Raw genomic sequence first — 16,650 nt, 5'->3', positions numbered from 1 at the left:
AAGTTGAGGTGAAATCAGGAGTCCACAGTGTTCTGGATGCTGGAATAGCCTATCAGCCTAGCACAGTGAAACCCTCCCGGAGGAAGTCAGCCGGCCTATGTTCAAAGCACCAATGCACCAGCAGTGCCATGCACTCCATTTTTCTTTAAAGGTCAGACTCTCCACTGCTGTATCACTCTTTAGAAACTGCTGGCCAACCGACCAGCCTCCAATACTGGAGGTGCTGGCACCCCTCCCCCCCTCCTGTGTACTAGACTAGGCAGGCCATGCCTACATGGTCTTATTTTAGGGACCCCTGAAAATACCTCCGCCCACAAATCTGTCTTTTACAGCATTTTTTTTAAATATTTATTTCCTACCAACTATAAATAATTCAAAAATATAGAAAAAGTAGAAAGAACTAAGAATATTCTCCAAATCCCGTAGATTCTAGACATACAATTTTTCTAAGTCTTCTGATTATGCAAATTATTTTTATAATTGATGCAGAAGCACTCTGAACCCTGTTTATTTTCCCTAATGTTTCATTGTAAGCATTTCCCCAGGTTGTTAAAAAAGCTTTTGAAATCTTTGATAGCTATATAAAATGTCTTCATATTGATGGTTCTTCAAGGGTTTCTCCATTGTTGAATACTTAGTTTCCAGAGTTTGATAATTATGTTTTTTGAACATCTTTTGATAAATATTTATTGAACAACCACTATGTTTAGCCCTGTGCTGGGTACAGTGAATTACATAGTTTAATGGTTGCTGTATTTACGCATCTTTGGCTTTAGACATGACTTTCTGCTAACATGTAAAATTGCCACATTAAGGCTTATAAACTTAAGTAGATGAATATATTAGACTCTTTCCTAAAGAAGAGGTTTTGATAGCAGGGGAAGATAGAATAGGCCTGAGGGGAAGAGGAAAAACAAAAAAAGAAGGTTGGGAAACCCAAAATAAAATTTTTCTGTTTATAATTTTACCAAGAGTGAGAGACACACCCTTCTCTGTAAATCTCCCTCCCTGTAACCCCATCAGTAGAATTAAAAGATTCTTCACTATTTTTCTCCCCAAATGTCCCTATTTTTAGCTTTTCAATGTAGGCAGGTGTGGAAATCCTATCTCACTACACCAGCACTGAATTTCTTCTTTCTCTCTCTCTCTCCCTCCCCCCACCAGCCCCTCCCTGCCCTGTGTGGCTGTTGATCTCTGTTGTGATGACTCATTCTAGAATTCTGGGCCACCATCATTCCAGTCCACGCTTGATGTGTCGCTCTCGTGTTCTTTTAACAGGATCCCTTACTGGTCTGCAATTCATCAGCTCTCCACTGGCCAGGGCCCACATCTGTGAGCTCTGGGTGGCATCCTTTTGCCTGAACCTCACTTTGAAATGAGACAAGACCCCCAGCCCTCTCTCCGCGGAGGGAGTCCCAGGCTGCCAGGCCTGCACTAATGAGTGTCTATCAGGTGAACATCCAGAGGATTGAAGCAAGAGAAGGAGACACTGAGGAAGGTTTTAGAGATGGCGCTTCCCTGGTAAAGCAGAGAATGGGCTGCAAAGTCAGCCACAGCAAAAGGACCAGCCAGGAAGCCATGACAGAGCTCCAGTGGCAGGTCCTCATCTAAGGCAGTGGCCCTGGAAAAGGAAGCCCCCATGAGCACAGATTTGAGAAACAGTTCCAAGACAAAAACAGCCCAAGTTGGGAACTTCTGAAGTTTGGAGTCTGAGGCAGGGCAAGAAATCAGAGTTCCTTTCATTTATCCAACAAATACTTATTAAGGATCAACTAGGTGCCCTGGCACTGCACTAGGCTCTCAGGGCATGGCAGTGGACACAAGAGAATCTTTGTTTTCATGGACTTCTGTTCTCTTGGGAAGATGGAAGTTAATCCACAAGTCCAGTATACAGATGGTGATAAGTGCTAAGAAGAGCAATAAAGAGGCTGCCAGGAATTGGGAGTTCTGGGGTAGGAGGGGTTCACGTTTTATTCAGGGGACCTGGGGAAGACATCGCTGATTCAGGGATATCTTGCAAAGATCTTGAAAAGGTAAGGACTTCAAAGCTTCCAGTGTGGGCAGTTAAGTAGCTGCTAGTGACATAGACAGGGAGTGAAAGAGGAAGGGCAGACTTGGACACAGTGATGGGCAAAGGACCAGTGGTGTCAGCTCTGGACCAACTAATGCTGGGGTGTTTGAGGGACATCCAAGTGGAGTGATGCAGAAGACAGACAGTCAGATGGAGAGGATCCCAGGGAACATCAATATTTAAGCTGTGAGCAGAAGGACCTGCCAAAGAAATAGTGAAAACACAGTCAGAGAGATAGAAAGAGAACTGGAACATTATAATGTCACCAGATCCAATAGAGAAGAAAGTTTTGAAGTGGTCCAATGAGAAGGCTTAAATGTTTCCTGGATTCAACCACTGGGAAGTCATGAGGGGTCTTTGAGAGAGCAGCATTCATGGCAGAGTGGGGAAGGGAGGGCAAGACTGGCCAAGAAGGAGGGTCGGGGTGTGGAAACCCTTTAGAGGAGTAGTGAGATGAGGACAGTGACAGAAAGGCAGGCTTGAGGGCGAAGGAACCTTGAAAGGATGCTTTCTTTTCTTCTCTTAATATGTGGATTTAATTATTAGGGTATAAAATCAATCAAATTGGCCGATAACTCCCACCCACCATCACCACCATCTTATGATCTAACTTAGACTACCTGAAAAAAAATGAAGTTAGTCTAGAGTCAAGTGCCCTCACTGATATTTTTCCTTACCTAGGTGTTGGTGCTGGAAAGGAAAACCAAGGCTTGATCTCTGGGCCCGCAAATATCCCAGGAACTTGATTTTGCATTTGATGTGAGCAAAATGCATTCTGGGAAACACAGCAGCCTAACACCAAAGCCAAAGATATTGACCTGGGGCCAGAAGAGTCTGGGGAAACAGAGGCAAGCCCAAAGAGCTGAGCAGGATCCAGGAAAGAGAGGACTGCAGAGCCGAAGAGTGAGTCACTAGGGAGCCCTCAGAGCTCTCTCCTAGCTTCTCGTCTTCCAGATCTGGTTGACACCAGAGTTGACTTCTAAGTTGAACCACTGTGTGCTGAGGCGGAGGTCCCTGACAAGCATCCCTCCCCGCTCAAGACTGGCTCAGTCACAGGCACAGTTAAGGACAAGCACATGCTCATTAGTCCATCCAACTGAATGGTGCTGGGGACCACAAAAGCGTAAGAATGGGATACAGAAACCACTGTGTGCAGGTTGTACATTGCACAATTTCAGGGGGCACTTTTCAAGTCCCACTCATATTTTCTAGTTGTTAGGGCAATATTTGTGACAGCTGGAAGTGCTGCAGCATGTGAAGGTTCCCAGGCTAGGGGTCGAATCGGAGCTGTAGCCGCCAGCCAACGCCACAGCCACAGCAACGCCAGATCCGAGCTGCATCTGCAAACTACACCACAGCTCACAGCAATGCCAGATCCTTAACCCACTGAGCCAGAGCAGGGATCGAACCCGCAACCTCATGGTTCCCAGTCAGATTCATTTCCGCTGCGCCACAACGGGAACAGCGGGAAAGTTAAATATTTTTTCTTTTCTTTTATTGTGTGAAAATATATGCAACATAAAATTTACTATTTTAGCCATTTTAAGCGTTCACTTCTACAGCATGAAATGCACTCCCATCGTTGTGCCATCCTCACTATTCTCCATCTCCAGAACTTTTTCATCTTCTCCAGCTGAAACTCTGTACGCATTAAGGAATAAACCCCCATTCCCATTCCCAGCCCCAAGTAACATTCTAATTTCTGTCTCTATGAACCTGAATAGTTACATCATACCAGAACAATCATACCTTTGTCCTTTTGAGTCTGTCTTATTTCACTTAGCATAATGTTTCAAGGTTCACCTACATTGTAGCATGTGTCAGGTTTTCCATTGTATGTATATACCACATTTTGTTTATCCATTCATTGGTCAACAGATACTTGGGTTGCTTCCACCTTTTGACTATTGTGAATAAAACCGCTATGAACATGGGTGTATAAACATCTGTTCAAGTCTATGCTTTCACATCTTTTGGGTGTGTGTGTAGAAGTAGAACTCCTGGATCATATGGTTTATTTTTTTGAGAAATTGCCATACCATTTTCTGCAGCTGCTGTATCATTCTCCCCGCCAATGCTCATGGGTTCCAATTTCTCCACAACTGTGCTAACATTTCCTTTCTTTCCTTTTTCTCCTCTCCTTCTTTCTTGCTTGCTTGCTTTCCCTTTCTTTCTTTCCCTTTGCTCCTCCTTTTTTCCCCCTTCTTTCCTCCCTCCCTCCCTTTTTTGATAGTAGTCATCTTTGTGTATGTGAAGTGGTATCTCATGATTTTGATTTTCATTTCCCTAATGTCTAGGGATATTGAGCATCTTTTCATGTATTCATTGACCATTTGTATATCTTCTTTGGAGAAATATCTATTCAAGTCCTTTGCCCATGTTTTAATTGGGTTATTCATTTTTTTTGCTGCCATTGAGTTGTAGGAGTTCTTTGTATATTCTGGATGTGAATCTGTAATCAGTTATATGATTTACAAATATTTTCACCCACTCCATAGTTTAACTTTTCATCTATTGATAGCATCCTTTGATACTTGTTTTTAATTTTGATGAAGACTGACTTGTCTATGTTTTGTTGTTTGTGCTTTTGTATCACATTCAATCATGCATTTCAAATCAAAGTCCTGAAACTTTCCCTCTACATTTTCTTCCAGTTTTATAGTTTTAGCTCTTACATTTAGGTCATAGATCTATTTGAGTTAATTTTTGTACATGTGTAAGGTAAGGCCCAGTGTTATTTATTTAACTTTTTTTATTTACATGTGGATATCTAGTTTCCCCAAACCTATTTGTTGAAAGATATTTTCCCACCGAATGGTCTTGGCACCCTGGTCAAAAATCTTTTGACCATACATGCAAGGATTTATTTCTGGACTCCCTATTCAATGTCATTGGTCTACAGTCTGTCTTTATACCCATACCACATTGTTTTGACTACCATTACTTTGCTGTAAGTTTTTAAATCATAAAGTGTAAGACCTCCTACTTTGTTTGTCTTTTTCAAGATTATTTTAGCTATTTGGAATCTCTTGAGTGTCCATATGAATTTGCAGATAATTTGTTTTTTTACAAAAGGCCACTGGGATTTTTATAGAGATTGAGGGGTACTGTTTTCTAATCTGCCCAAAGTTGTTATCTAAGCTAGTATCTGGAGCCATGCTGACATCATGGGATGAATGTGTTTTAGATGTCTCACTCTAGAGCTGTGGGCAACTGAGTCACAGTCACAGTCAACTATTACAAATTGCCAACTTGGGTGGTCTGTTCTTTTCAGAATAGATATAAAGAGATGAAGCAGGATCAAATCACAAGACTCTGGCCATGAAATGGGCAGCCAGTTTAGAGAAGTGAGCGTGTGCTAACACAGGAAAGATGGGTTTAAATGGTTTCTTGGCTTTGAACCGAACTCAAACCTCAGAGACTAAACCCTATTTTGTCTTTGAAGAAAAATCTCTGAAACAGATGATTTAATAGTCTGGAGAACGGAGACAGTATCTCATGTCAAGATCTGCTAAATCCCAAAATATGACTGAGCTAATTTTAAAGACAGGATCACTTCCTCTCTCTCCCTTGCACATCCTCTGACACACCCCAGCAGCAATAAAGTGAAATAAGGTGAGTCCTCAGGTCCTGGGGCTGGACCATCTAAGTTCAAATCCTAGCTTCTTCACCTATAGGCTCTGTGGATGTGGGCAAGTAATTTTACATCTGTAAACTTTGTTTTCTTGCTTATAAAATGGAATTGGAGTAATAGCTATCGTTCAGATTCTTGAAGATATTAATTAAAATTACATATACAGCAGTTCCCATTGTGGCTCAGCAGGTTAAGAACCTGACACAGTGTCTGTGAGTGTATAGGTTCGATCCCTGGCCTCACTCAGTGGGTTAAGGATCCTGCATTGCTGAAAGCTTCAACGTAGCTCACAGATTTGGCTTGGATCTGGTGTTGCCCTGGCTGTGGCATAAGGCTGCAGCTGCAGTTCCAATTCAACCCCCTAGCCCTGGAACTTCCATATGCTGCAGGTGTGGCCATATAAAGAAAAAAATATATTTTTCAATAATGTACCCAGAAAGCTTACTGCAGGCCTGACACACTTTCTTTAAATAGGTATGTATTGAATACCTGTCACATGCAAGGCATTCCATTAGTCCTGGGGAATAAAAAAAGGTCAACAGAATACATGTGTTTACAGGCTTGTCAGAAGACAAAGACAAGAGACTAAAACAATTAAAAACTAGCTTCTTCCAATTAGAGTCATAAAAAAAAACCAGAATTCTTTAATAAAGAATAACAGTATAGATCTATTTTAGACCAAGGAAGGCTTCCCTGAGGAGGTGACAGGTAAGTTACAACCTAAACAATGAAATATACCCAGACTTGTTTCCAAGTAGAGGAACATTCCAGGAATGTACAAAGACCTCAAGGTCAGAAAAATCTGGGTGGTTCTCGAAACCAAGAGAATGTGAGTCTGGGATGGAAAGAGCAAGTGAGGGAAGGACAAAAGAGAAGCAACATACATGAGCCACCTTGAAGGCTGAAGTGAGGAGCTCATATTCAATGTTCAAAGAAGTCCTCCAGACTTGCAGCAGCAGCAGCAGAGTGAAAGGAGTTGTTTTTCCTTGTTTTAACAACCACTCTGGCTGCTGTGTGGAGAATGGCTTATAGGGAAGCATAAATGGGTGTGGGGAGGCCAGTTAGAAACCCCTGCAGAAATGCAAGGGAGAGATGAGGGAGGCTGGCGAGGAGATGGCAGGAGATGGTGAGGAGCAGAGATAAAACTGGCCAAACTTGCTGATGGATGTGAGGAGAGAGAAGATTCGGAACTCACCAGTGGGATCTATTTGGAAAGGAGGGGAAATCAAGGGTTTGATTTTGGACGAGTTACATCGACCTACCTGAGAGACCTACAGATGGAGATGTCTCACTGGTGATCAGACACGAGTATGGAAGTCAGAGGAGAGAGAGATTTTAGCAGGAAATATAAATGTTGGAGCCATCAGCATCAATGGTAACTAAAGCCATGAGAAAGGCTGAGATCACCTAGCCCAAAATGAGGAGAGAGAAGAGAGGAAAGCCCAGGGCCGGATCCTGAGAACCACCGATTTTATGAGTTCAGGTGGAGAAAGCAGAACAAGTAAGAAGACTGAGGGAAGTGTCTGGAAAGGTAGGAGGCCGTCCAGGAGAGAGGAGCATCTCAGGACCAAGGGACGAGAGACTTGTAAAAAGGATGTGCCGCTGTGATGAATACTGCTGAGAAGCCGGGTAAAATGAGGACAAAGAAGAGTATCCAACAGATTTGGGAATACGAGAGTCATTAGTAACCTTGGCAAGAACAAATTCACACTCTCTGGGCTCAAAGTGAGTGCCTATTAAATGTTAGCTATAATAACAATAATCAGCTCCCTACTCATTCCTTCTTTGAGCTTCTGTGATAATAGGAAGACATTCAGGGACTGATCAGGCACAGAAGCGCAGCACTCAATGATTAGCTATTCACAAGCACACGTTGGTCTTATTTTATAATGTAAACTCAGATACCATTTTCCTTCCTGAATAATTGCCTCCATAGATGTAGACAACTAATGCTCCAGAAGACCTGGTTGCATTAATACTTGGGGTAAGAGGAAAAAAGATTTCCCTTTCTTCTACACCTACCTTTTGTTCTCCACCTCAATCCTGCCCAGGCGCCTCTCTCCTGCTCCTCTGTTTTCTATGGTTGCACTGCTTTCCTGAGTCACACACTGAAACATACTGGACATCAACCACAGCACCAAGGAAAGAAGCCTAGTGGCCAGAGCCAACACCACATTTAGGTCCCTGCTGGCTAATCTGTATTTTTGGAGCCAGGGAGGGTCCCATCCACGGCTCCAGTGCCCACTTGTGGCACCTCCTCTCCTAAGCACAAGAACCTTGGGGAGTGAGAGAAAAGTTAAGCAGAAGAGAAAGCAAGACGGCCACCAGTCATAATGAAAGGCGATTCACTACCACCACCACCACTTCTTTGTAAGAAGAACCAAAGCGTTTCCCTCCTCAACACAGCCACTGAATTGCATCTCTCTTGAGAATCTTCTGGAACCACTCTGGAAAAATGCAGTGCCACAGAGGACAGTGTTTCTGGCTCTACACTAGTGACAAAATCCCAAAGGACTCCGAATTTGAAGTCAATATGGATCTAAATGCCCCCCACCCTGCCCCATGCCCCCCATCCCTGCCCCATGCCCACCATCCAAAGACTGGCAGCCATTTTTCTTCTTGTTCCTCTGCCGTCAGGTGCCAAGAGTTCCACAGAGCCTGAGAGCTCCAAGGAGACACAATGTTCATTCTAGTCTCCAGAGAGAACTTCTCTGTTGCATCAGCAAGAACCATGAAGTGAGAAGGCATGTTTCAGGATGGTAGGCTCCCCCAGCCCCATCGATCCTTGCAACAGCAAAGGAGAAATCAAGAAGGAAGATCCCACTCAGTGACTGTGAGCAGGGGAAAAATGTGACAAACATCAGACCTCGGATCCAAGCTATGCTTCCTTGATCCCCCCACACTGCCCTACCATAAATGCCACTCTAAATGTTTATTGAAATAATGGGATCAAGAAGCAGCTCATACAACTCAATATAAAAACAAACAACACAATCAAAAAAGGGGCAGAAGACCTGAATAGACATTTTTCCAAAGACTTACAGGTGGCTAACAGGTTCATGAAAAGATGGTCAACATTGCTAATTATTTGAGACATGCAAATCAAAACAGCAATGACATATCACCTCACACCTGTCAGCATCACTGTCATCAAAAAGTCTACAAATAGCAAAGGTTGGAGAGGATGTGGAAAAAGGGGAACCCTTCTATGGTATTGGTGGGGTGTAAATTGGTGCAGCCACTATGGAAAACAGTATGGAGATTCCTCCAAAAAACTAAAAATAGAACTACCAAATGATTTGGCATTTCCACCCCTGGGTATATATCTGGAAAAAACAAAAACGCCAATTTGAAAAGATATGTGGGTGTTCCCATCATGGCGTGGTGGAAGCGAATCCACTAGGAACCATGAGGTGGCGGGTTTGATCCCTGGCTTCAATCATGGGTTGGGGATCCAGCATTGCTGAGAGCTGTGGTGTAGGCTGCAGACACGGCTCAGATCCTGGGTGGCTGTGGCTCTGGTGTAGGCCAGCAGCTATAGCTCCAATTAGAACCCTAGCCTGGAAACCTCCATATGCTGCAGGTGCAGCCCTAAAAAGAAAAAAGAAAAAGCCAAAAAAAAAAAAGAAAGAAAGAGAAGATATGTGTACCCCAGTGTTTGGAGCAGTGCTATTGCTATTCACGTTAGCCAAGATATGAAGCAACCTAAGTGTCCATCAACAGTGAATGGATAAAGAAGTTGTTATGTATATATAACTCAGTCATAAAAAAAGAATTGAAATACTGCCATGTGCAGCAACATGGATGGACTGGGAGAATATAATGCTTAGCGAAATAAACTAGACACAGAAAGACAAATACTGTGTGATATAACTAAAAGTGGAATCTAAAAGATGATACACATGCACATAGATGCAAAACAAACAGAATCACAGATGTAGATGACAAACTAGCGGTTACCAGAGGGAGAGGGAAAGAGGCGTCAAATTAGGGATGTGGGGTTAAGAGACACAAACTACGGTGTATGAAATAGGTAAGTGACCATGATCTATTGCACAGCACAGGGAAATACAGCCATTTTCTTGCAGTGACTTTGTTTTTTAGGGCTGCACCTGCAGCATATGGAGGTTTCCATGCTAGGGGTCGAATCAGAGCTGTTGCCGCCAGCCTACACCACAGCTCAAGGCAACGCTGGATCCTTAACCCATTGAGTGAGGCCAGGGATAGAACCTGCATCTTCACGGATACTAGTCGGGTTTGTTAACCACTGAGCCATGACGGGAACTCCTCTGGTAATGACTTTTAATGGAGTAGAATCTATGAAAATACTGAATCACTATGCTGTGCACCTGAAGCAGATATAATATCGTCCGTCCACTGTACTTCAGTTTAGAAATCCTAAAACAAAAGAGCTAAAAAGAAATTTTAAAAACAGCAAACCAAGAAAGAGCTTGAGGCTCACCTGGACTCTGGCCTGCGGTCTTTCCCCAGCTTCAGGGGCTGCATTTCAGACCCTCCTCATAGTTCACAGGGATGTAGCCACAGCCTCAGGACTGATCTTCCTGCCCCGGCTCTTCCCCTTAAATCCACCTCCCCCGAATTCCAGAGCCATCTTCCCAAAAAGAATATTTGTGAAAAGCTAAAAGAGGCACTTCCCCACAGAGCGGCCTTTATCGGCCCCCAGTTCCCACAGGTAAGTCCAAGCCCCATCAAGGCCCCTCCCAGTCGTACCTCCCACTTCTTCCGCTGCCCCCTTGCGGACCTGAGTATCACACCGTCCTGCCTGGGGCGCCTCCTGGTGGCCTGGCTGACTTCTGCTCATCCTCTAAAGCTTGCTTATGAGGTCATCTCTTCCCTAACCAGCCAATCCTTTGCTCCTACGCCCTTTCCCTGAGAGAGGTGCTCTTCCTAGATGCCTGCAGAATCTTGTGGCCTCACCTCCATACTGAGGTTTCATATCTAATTAATTATTTCTGAATCTATCTCCCCCACCAGCTTGTGTGACATCTTTTAGGACAGGGACTTTTCTTCTCATTTCTCTATCACTAGTACCTAGCTTATTGCCTGGCACGTAATAGGGGTTCAATGCTTATGGCAGAATTAATGAGTAAATGTCATCAATAACTTCTTCCTACCTCACCTGTCTTGACTATGGTAAAAGCTACCTTTCCACCATGTGGGAGCTGCTCAAGAACAAAATATACAATGGAGACAATTATAGGTTTAATGAGTAAAGTCGACTTTTATTTTAAGATGTCTTACAGAGAGTTTGTATCTCGAGCAACCTCTGAAACCACTCTTTCTTGGTTTAGATCCTTCTATCTTTGATTAATTGAGAAAATTCCATTTTCCACTGCCCCGTGTTGTGTTTGAGAAAATGCCATTTTCCATTGCCGAGTACTGTGTGCTGCATCCCTGGGTCATAGCACAGATTCTAGTATATCAGGTGGCAACATTTTTAACCATTTTGTTTACTAAAGTACTGAGAGCACAAATAGTTTCTCTGTGCAATTAACCTTACAGCAGCGCAGGGGAATTCAGAGCAATAAACAAGGGCTTCTCAACTTCCCAGCATCTTGACCTGCTTTCCATTCCTGCCCCCATCACCTGCCACTTGTGTGCATTCCTGTTTGTTAATGTTGCCCTCAAATGTGATCCTCAGAGAAGAGCTCAATATGCCAGAAGCAGTCTGGATGAGGCAGAAGTCAGTGGGTCCGTTGTCATCTCTGCTCCAGATAATGCAAGTTGTCCCTGTCATTGCAGGGTCACCCGGGCCAGCAACTGGCTGAGCCAGAGCTAAAATCCCAGCATCACATCCTCTGTTCCTCACCCAGTCTGTCTTCTTGTCTGACTGTGTCTCAGAAAAACCGATGTAAGGAAGTGAGCAGGAAAAAAGACTGTTCGTGTTGCCAAATGGTTGCTAAAGGATCTTTTCAATAAGTCACTTTCTAAGTGCAGCTAAGTGTTTCTGTGTTTACTTATTTATTCAAGCGCCTTCTAGATTCCGGGGCTTATTTTAGACACAATTAGGTGGTAAATAAGATAATAGCACTTTTCTTGCAGGTAAAGGAAGAAGAAGAAAGGCCGAGGAATAAACACTGTTTTCTACATTCTCTGGGACAGCCACTTTGCTCACATACTTTGATGTAATTCTCACATGACTCTCTGGGGGGGTGGGACTCTCTGACATCCCATGGGTGCTCCACGGCCCTGAGCCAGGCCTGTCCAGACCCATGTCAGTCAGGATACACTAGATTCTGCAGCAATAACAGCCAACCCCTAAGACTCAGTAGCTATAACAAAAGTTGTGTTACCTGAGTTAACGATTCTCTTTGGTAATTGTCCAACCCACGGGACTGTATCTGAAGATGGTGTCATGTCTAGGCTTCTGTGATTAGGGAAGCAGAAGGAGAAAGAAAGAGCAGTGCAGCAAATTACATGGAGGCTCCTAAACGTCCCCCCTGGAGTGGCCGCATCACTTACATTTTCCTTTCCTGGAACAAAACTAGTCCTGTGGACAGTCTTACCTTCAGGGGGCAGAGAAAATCTACTGTGCCTAAAAGGAGAATCAGAAATACTTAATGAATATCCAATAACTACCACAGGCTCCAAAGTCTAAGTCTTGTTCTGCTACACCATACTCAAAAAGAGCTGGGAAGATTAACTGCTTTCAAAGGGCCAGGCGCAGGGAAGCATAAATCTAGAGAGTTCGAAGCCACCACCAACGAAAGATCAAAATCAGGAATGAAGATAAGTTATCCTTGAAATATACATGAACATCAATGAGAAATGGGAGTCTTTTGACACAATTCAGATACACCTACCAAATTTACAGGCACCTATAGAATACACTGGAGAAATGAGGCAGGGCTATCATGAGATCTTTTAGAATTTTAATAACCAGGACTTGGTTCAAAGTCCTTTTATATAATATCTGATTTCTGGCTAAAATTTATATGATGACAAGACTTCCAAATATAAGAAAAGCACCTGCCACCTCTCCTTAGTCCTGTGGATGAAAGCCCTGGGAATTGGTGTTGATTTCTATTTATTTCTGAAATAATATCCTAGCAATTAGCTGTAAATTTAAAACTGATAAATATGCATATGAAAGCCAAGCTCTGGAGGACCGAAGAGCACCCTGCCCCCGACACAGGTAAAGATAAGCCATCAGCAGAGCTGCACGATTATGGAAATCCTGTAAGACTAGGACTCAGGATAAAACCTCACCCTTTCCTATGCATAAGTGTGTACTCATTGGTGGTCCAGATGAGATCATGACCCACTGCATCAGGCAATATCACATATTGCTTGTCTAATAGCATGTGCTGGGAGTTCCTGTTGTGGCTCAGCAGGTTATGAACCTGACTAGCATCCATGAGGATTTGGGTTCGATCCCTGGCCTTGCTCAGTGGGTTAAGGATCTGGCATTGCCTCGATCTGTGGTGTAGGTTGCTGTGGCTGTGGTGTGTATAGGCCAGCAGCTGCTGTTCTGACTTAACCCCTCACCTGGGAACTTCCATAAGCTGCAGTGCAGCCCTAAAAAAAAAAGGGGGGGGAGTCATGCTTAGTCACTGAGGAGTTTAATTACTTCAAGTCAGATTCTAAATTTCACAGAAGACTCCTCTTAGTCCATCCTCATTTTACACACACATGCACGCATGCACGCACGCACGCGCACACACGTGCATATACACACACCATTCTGCTCTTCTTCACATTAAGGAGAAAAATTCTGCATCTGAAATTGCTCGTGAGTTTAAATCCCAAGATTGCAAAATGATGCAACTGCACGGCAATATGGCCACCACCTGGGGAAACATGGCTACACCACCTCCATCAGTGAATTGGAACTGACTTGACTGTCCCCCAGTGCTAGCTTCTCTGAGATGCTCCAGGATAAAAGGGACTTGTTTGCCTTTGAAAGTAATGTCACCCATTCAGTTGCTTATCCTGGGAAGGGGCTGTCTGGATGGTGATGAGTGCATTTCTACTATAAGTTTTACTATAGTTATTTGACATATGCCCTCCTGGCCTTGTATTTTCATACTGTTTTACACCTCAGAGACTTAAAAAAAATATTAATATAAATATCCAAATATGTTCTGTATTCCAAACACAAACACTGCAGATCTTTCAACCTTTAATTAATTTTTTAATCTTTCAATCTTCTAGCATAATCACCAGGTTTAGACCTGGGGACTGCTCTTATCCTCCACTCATGCGAATGATCAGAGTAAACTCAAACACGTGCAAAATCAAAGCGACATTCTAAGAATATTAACTGAACACTTGATATGTGCCAGGAGCTGAGCTAGGACCTACACATTCTATCAACAACTGTTTGATGTATTCAAACTTGTTTTCTCCTAAGTAAAGATGTTTGTTGACTGTGTTAGTAATCTATTCATTAACTTGAAATAATAAAATCAGAAAGACAGGAGTTCCTGTCATGGCTCAGTGGTTAGTGAACCTGACTAATATCCATGAGGACTCAGGTTCGATCCTGGCCTCCCTCAGGTGGGTTAAGGATCTAGCATTGCCATGAGCTGTAGTGTAGGTCAAAGGTGCAGCTCGAATCTGATGTTATTGTGGATGTGATATAGGCTGGAACCTGCAGCTCCGATTCAACCCCTAGCCTGAAACCTCCATGTGCCGTGGGTGCGGCCCTAAAAAAGGCAAAAAGACCAAAAAAAAAAATGAGAAAGACACCTCCAAATCAGATTATTCTGTTTTTATGTGCAGAAGTGTCAGCTGTAAGGCAGAAGATATGGGTTTATTAAGAGCATGCTAAGGAAGAAAGCAAGTTCATTATTTTTATTCATTTTTTAAAATGGGAAACATGTCTCTACTAATCTTTCTAATAAGGTTCTTCTTTTCACTGTCACTTCCCTACTGAAAAATGGAGCAGGGGCACTGCCTGGGGTACCAAACCCAAACTCTTCTTTCTGGACTTCACGTCTCCCCCTTAGCTCACTAACTTAATTTCTCACTATTTTCTGCCATGCATTCTCTCCTCTGCTTCTCCTACACAAGGCCTGCTAACTCATTTAGCCACTCACAAAGCATTTATGAAAGACTTGCTTTCCGCACCAGGCTCTGTAACAGGGCCTGGAGATGCATGGGAGGCAGTTGCTGTTGGTAAGAAGCTTACAGTTGAGGGTGTGAGGATGAGGAGACAGACCCATAATCAAATAACCACCAACTGTGCACCGTGGACCTGGGGCCCCGAGGAGGGAATCACTGCGCGTGTACAAGAATGGGTGCAGGGAGGGAGAGGTCAAGGACGGTTGCCCAGAGGGGAGGCTGGTGGAGCTGACCATTGGACATTTGCCAAGTGAGCAAGTGGGGAAAGGGTATTTTGGGCAGAGGGAACATTCTGTTCATAGGAATGCTGTATTAGCTCATGTTGCTTCTCATGCCATCTCTTCCCTTGTGTCTGTGCTGTTAAGCTCTCATTCATCCTCATTCCTGGACCAGCAGCATGTTTTCTTAAGCCTGGGAGGAAGCCTAGAGATCATGCAGCCTAATTCCTTGGTTTCACAGAGTAAGGAACTTGAGGTGTAAAGTGTTACATGGTGAATCATGCTTTGACCCATGGTCCCCTCATCACCTACTGTGTTCCGCACATATGTAGTGAGCACCAACCGGGCATCAGGTGCGGTGAGGTAGACAAAGACAAGCTGAGCTTGGTCTCCCCCTGACAAGACTCTATTTCTCATTAGACATACATGGGCTGGAGGTTAAGAACACTTTGGTGTCAGACCAGAGTTTGAAGCCTGAGCCCGTGACATTCCTGCTGGTGACCTCGCATGAGTTACTCATTTTCACTGAAACCAAGTTTCCTCGTAGAAGGATGAAGATAAGACTAGAACAGTCAAAGTTTTGTTATGAGAATTCAGTGTGATACCATCTGCTGAGCACGAAGCACCTAACGGATCTTAGGGGTTAGTAATACAGCGTTAAGACAATATTGGAAAACAAGCAACGGCATAGACTAGGTATTCAATTTAAAAAGAGCCAGGTGATTAATTGATTAAGTTGCAATTGCAAGATCTTTACCTGATCAAAAATTAGCATATAGTTCCTTGAGAATCTGGGTTGCTCAAAGTTTTGAGTCAGGCCAAATTAAAAAGAAGATCTCCTCGGAGTTCCCGTCATGGCACAGCGGAAACGAATCTGACTAGGAACCATGAGGTTGCGGGTTCGATCTCTGGCCTCGCTCAGTGGATTAAGGATCTGGCATTGCTGAGAGCTGTGGTGTGGGTTGCAGATGCAGCTCAGATCCCGGGTTGCTGTGGCCGCGGCGTAGGCCAGCAACTGTAGCTCCAATTAGACCCTAGCCTGGGAAACTCCTTATGCTGCGGTGCGGCCCTAAAAAGAGACAAAAAAACCCACAAAAAACTCCTCACCTCCAATGTCCAGGAACCTCTTGCAATATAATGAATCTTAATTACTCCATTAGTATAATGCCATTCTTAAAACTGGTAGGTCTGAACAGCATCCTGAAAATCAGCTGTTCTGCACAGAAGAGCTGCTTCCTGGTTTTATGGGTCACGGCCTTTCACCATTTATACACCACTTCATGCCATTTGGGCTCCACAGGGAACTGTGAGACCATCTCCTGCTCTGAGAAACATTGCCAGGAAAAAGAGAGTGTCGTTCTGGAAAGAAGAACAAGAATTAAGCAGGGAAGGCACAAAGAGAGAGACCGATTCCATGTAAGATGAAATTTTGTGCAGTAAAAGACCTTCATTAATGGAATGAACTGCCTCTAAGTAATGGGGGTCTCATGGCTGAAGGGTTTCCAGAAGCTGTAAGACCATTTGTCATCATTTTGTAGAAGAGACCCCTGACGTGGCTGAGAAGTAGAATCAGCGCTGCTTACATCCCTTCCAATAAGTTTCTATGATTCTATTAAACCATTTAAGCAAACATTTTTTGA

This window comes from Sus scrofa, chromosome 9 (assembly GCF_000003025.6).
Source record: "Sus scrofa isolate TJ Tabasco breed Duroc chromosome 9, Sscrofa11.1, whole genome shotgun sequence".
In the NCBI taxonomy this organism is placed as follows: Eukaryota; Metazoa; Chordata; class Mammalia; order Artiodactyla; family Suidae; genus Sus; species Sus scrofa.
This window is presented reverse-complemented; position numbering follows the sequence as displayed.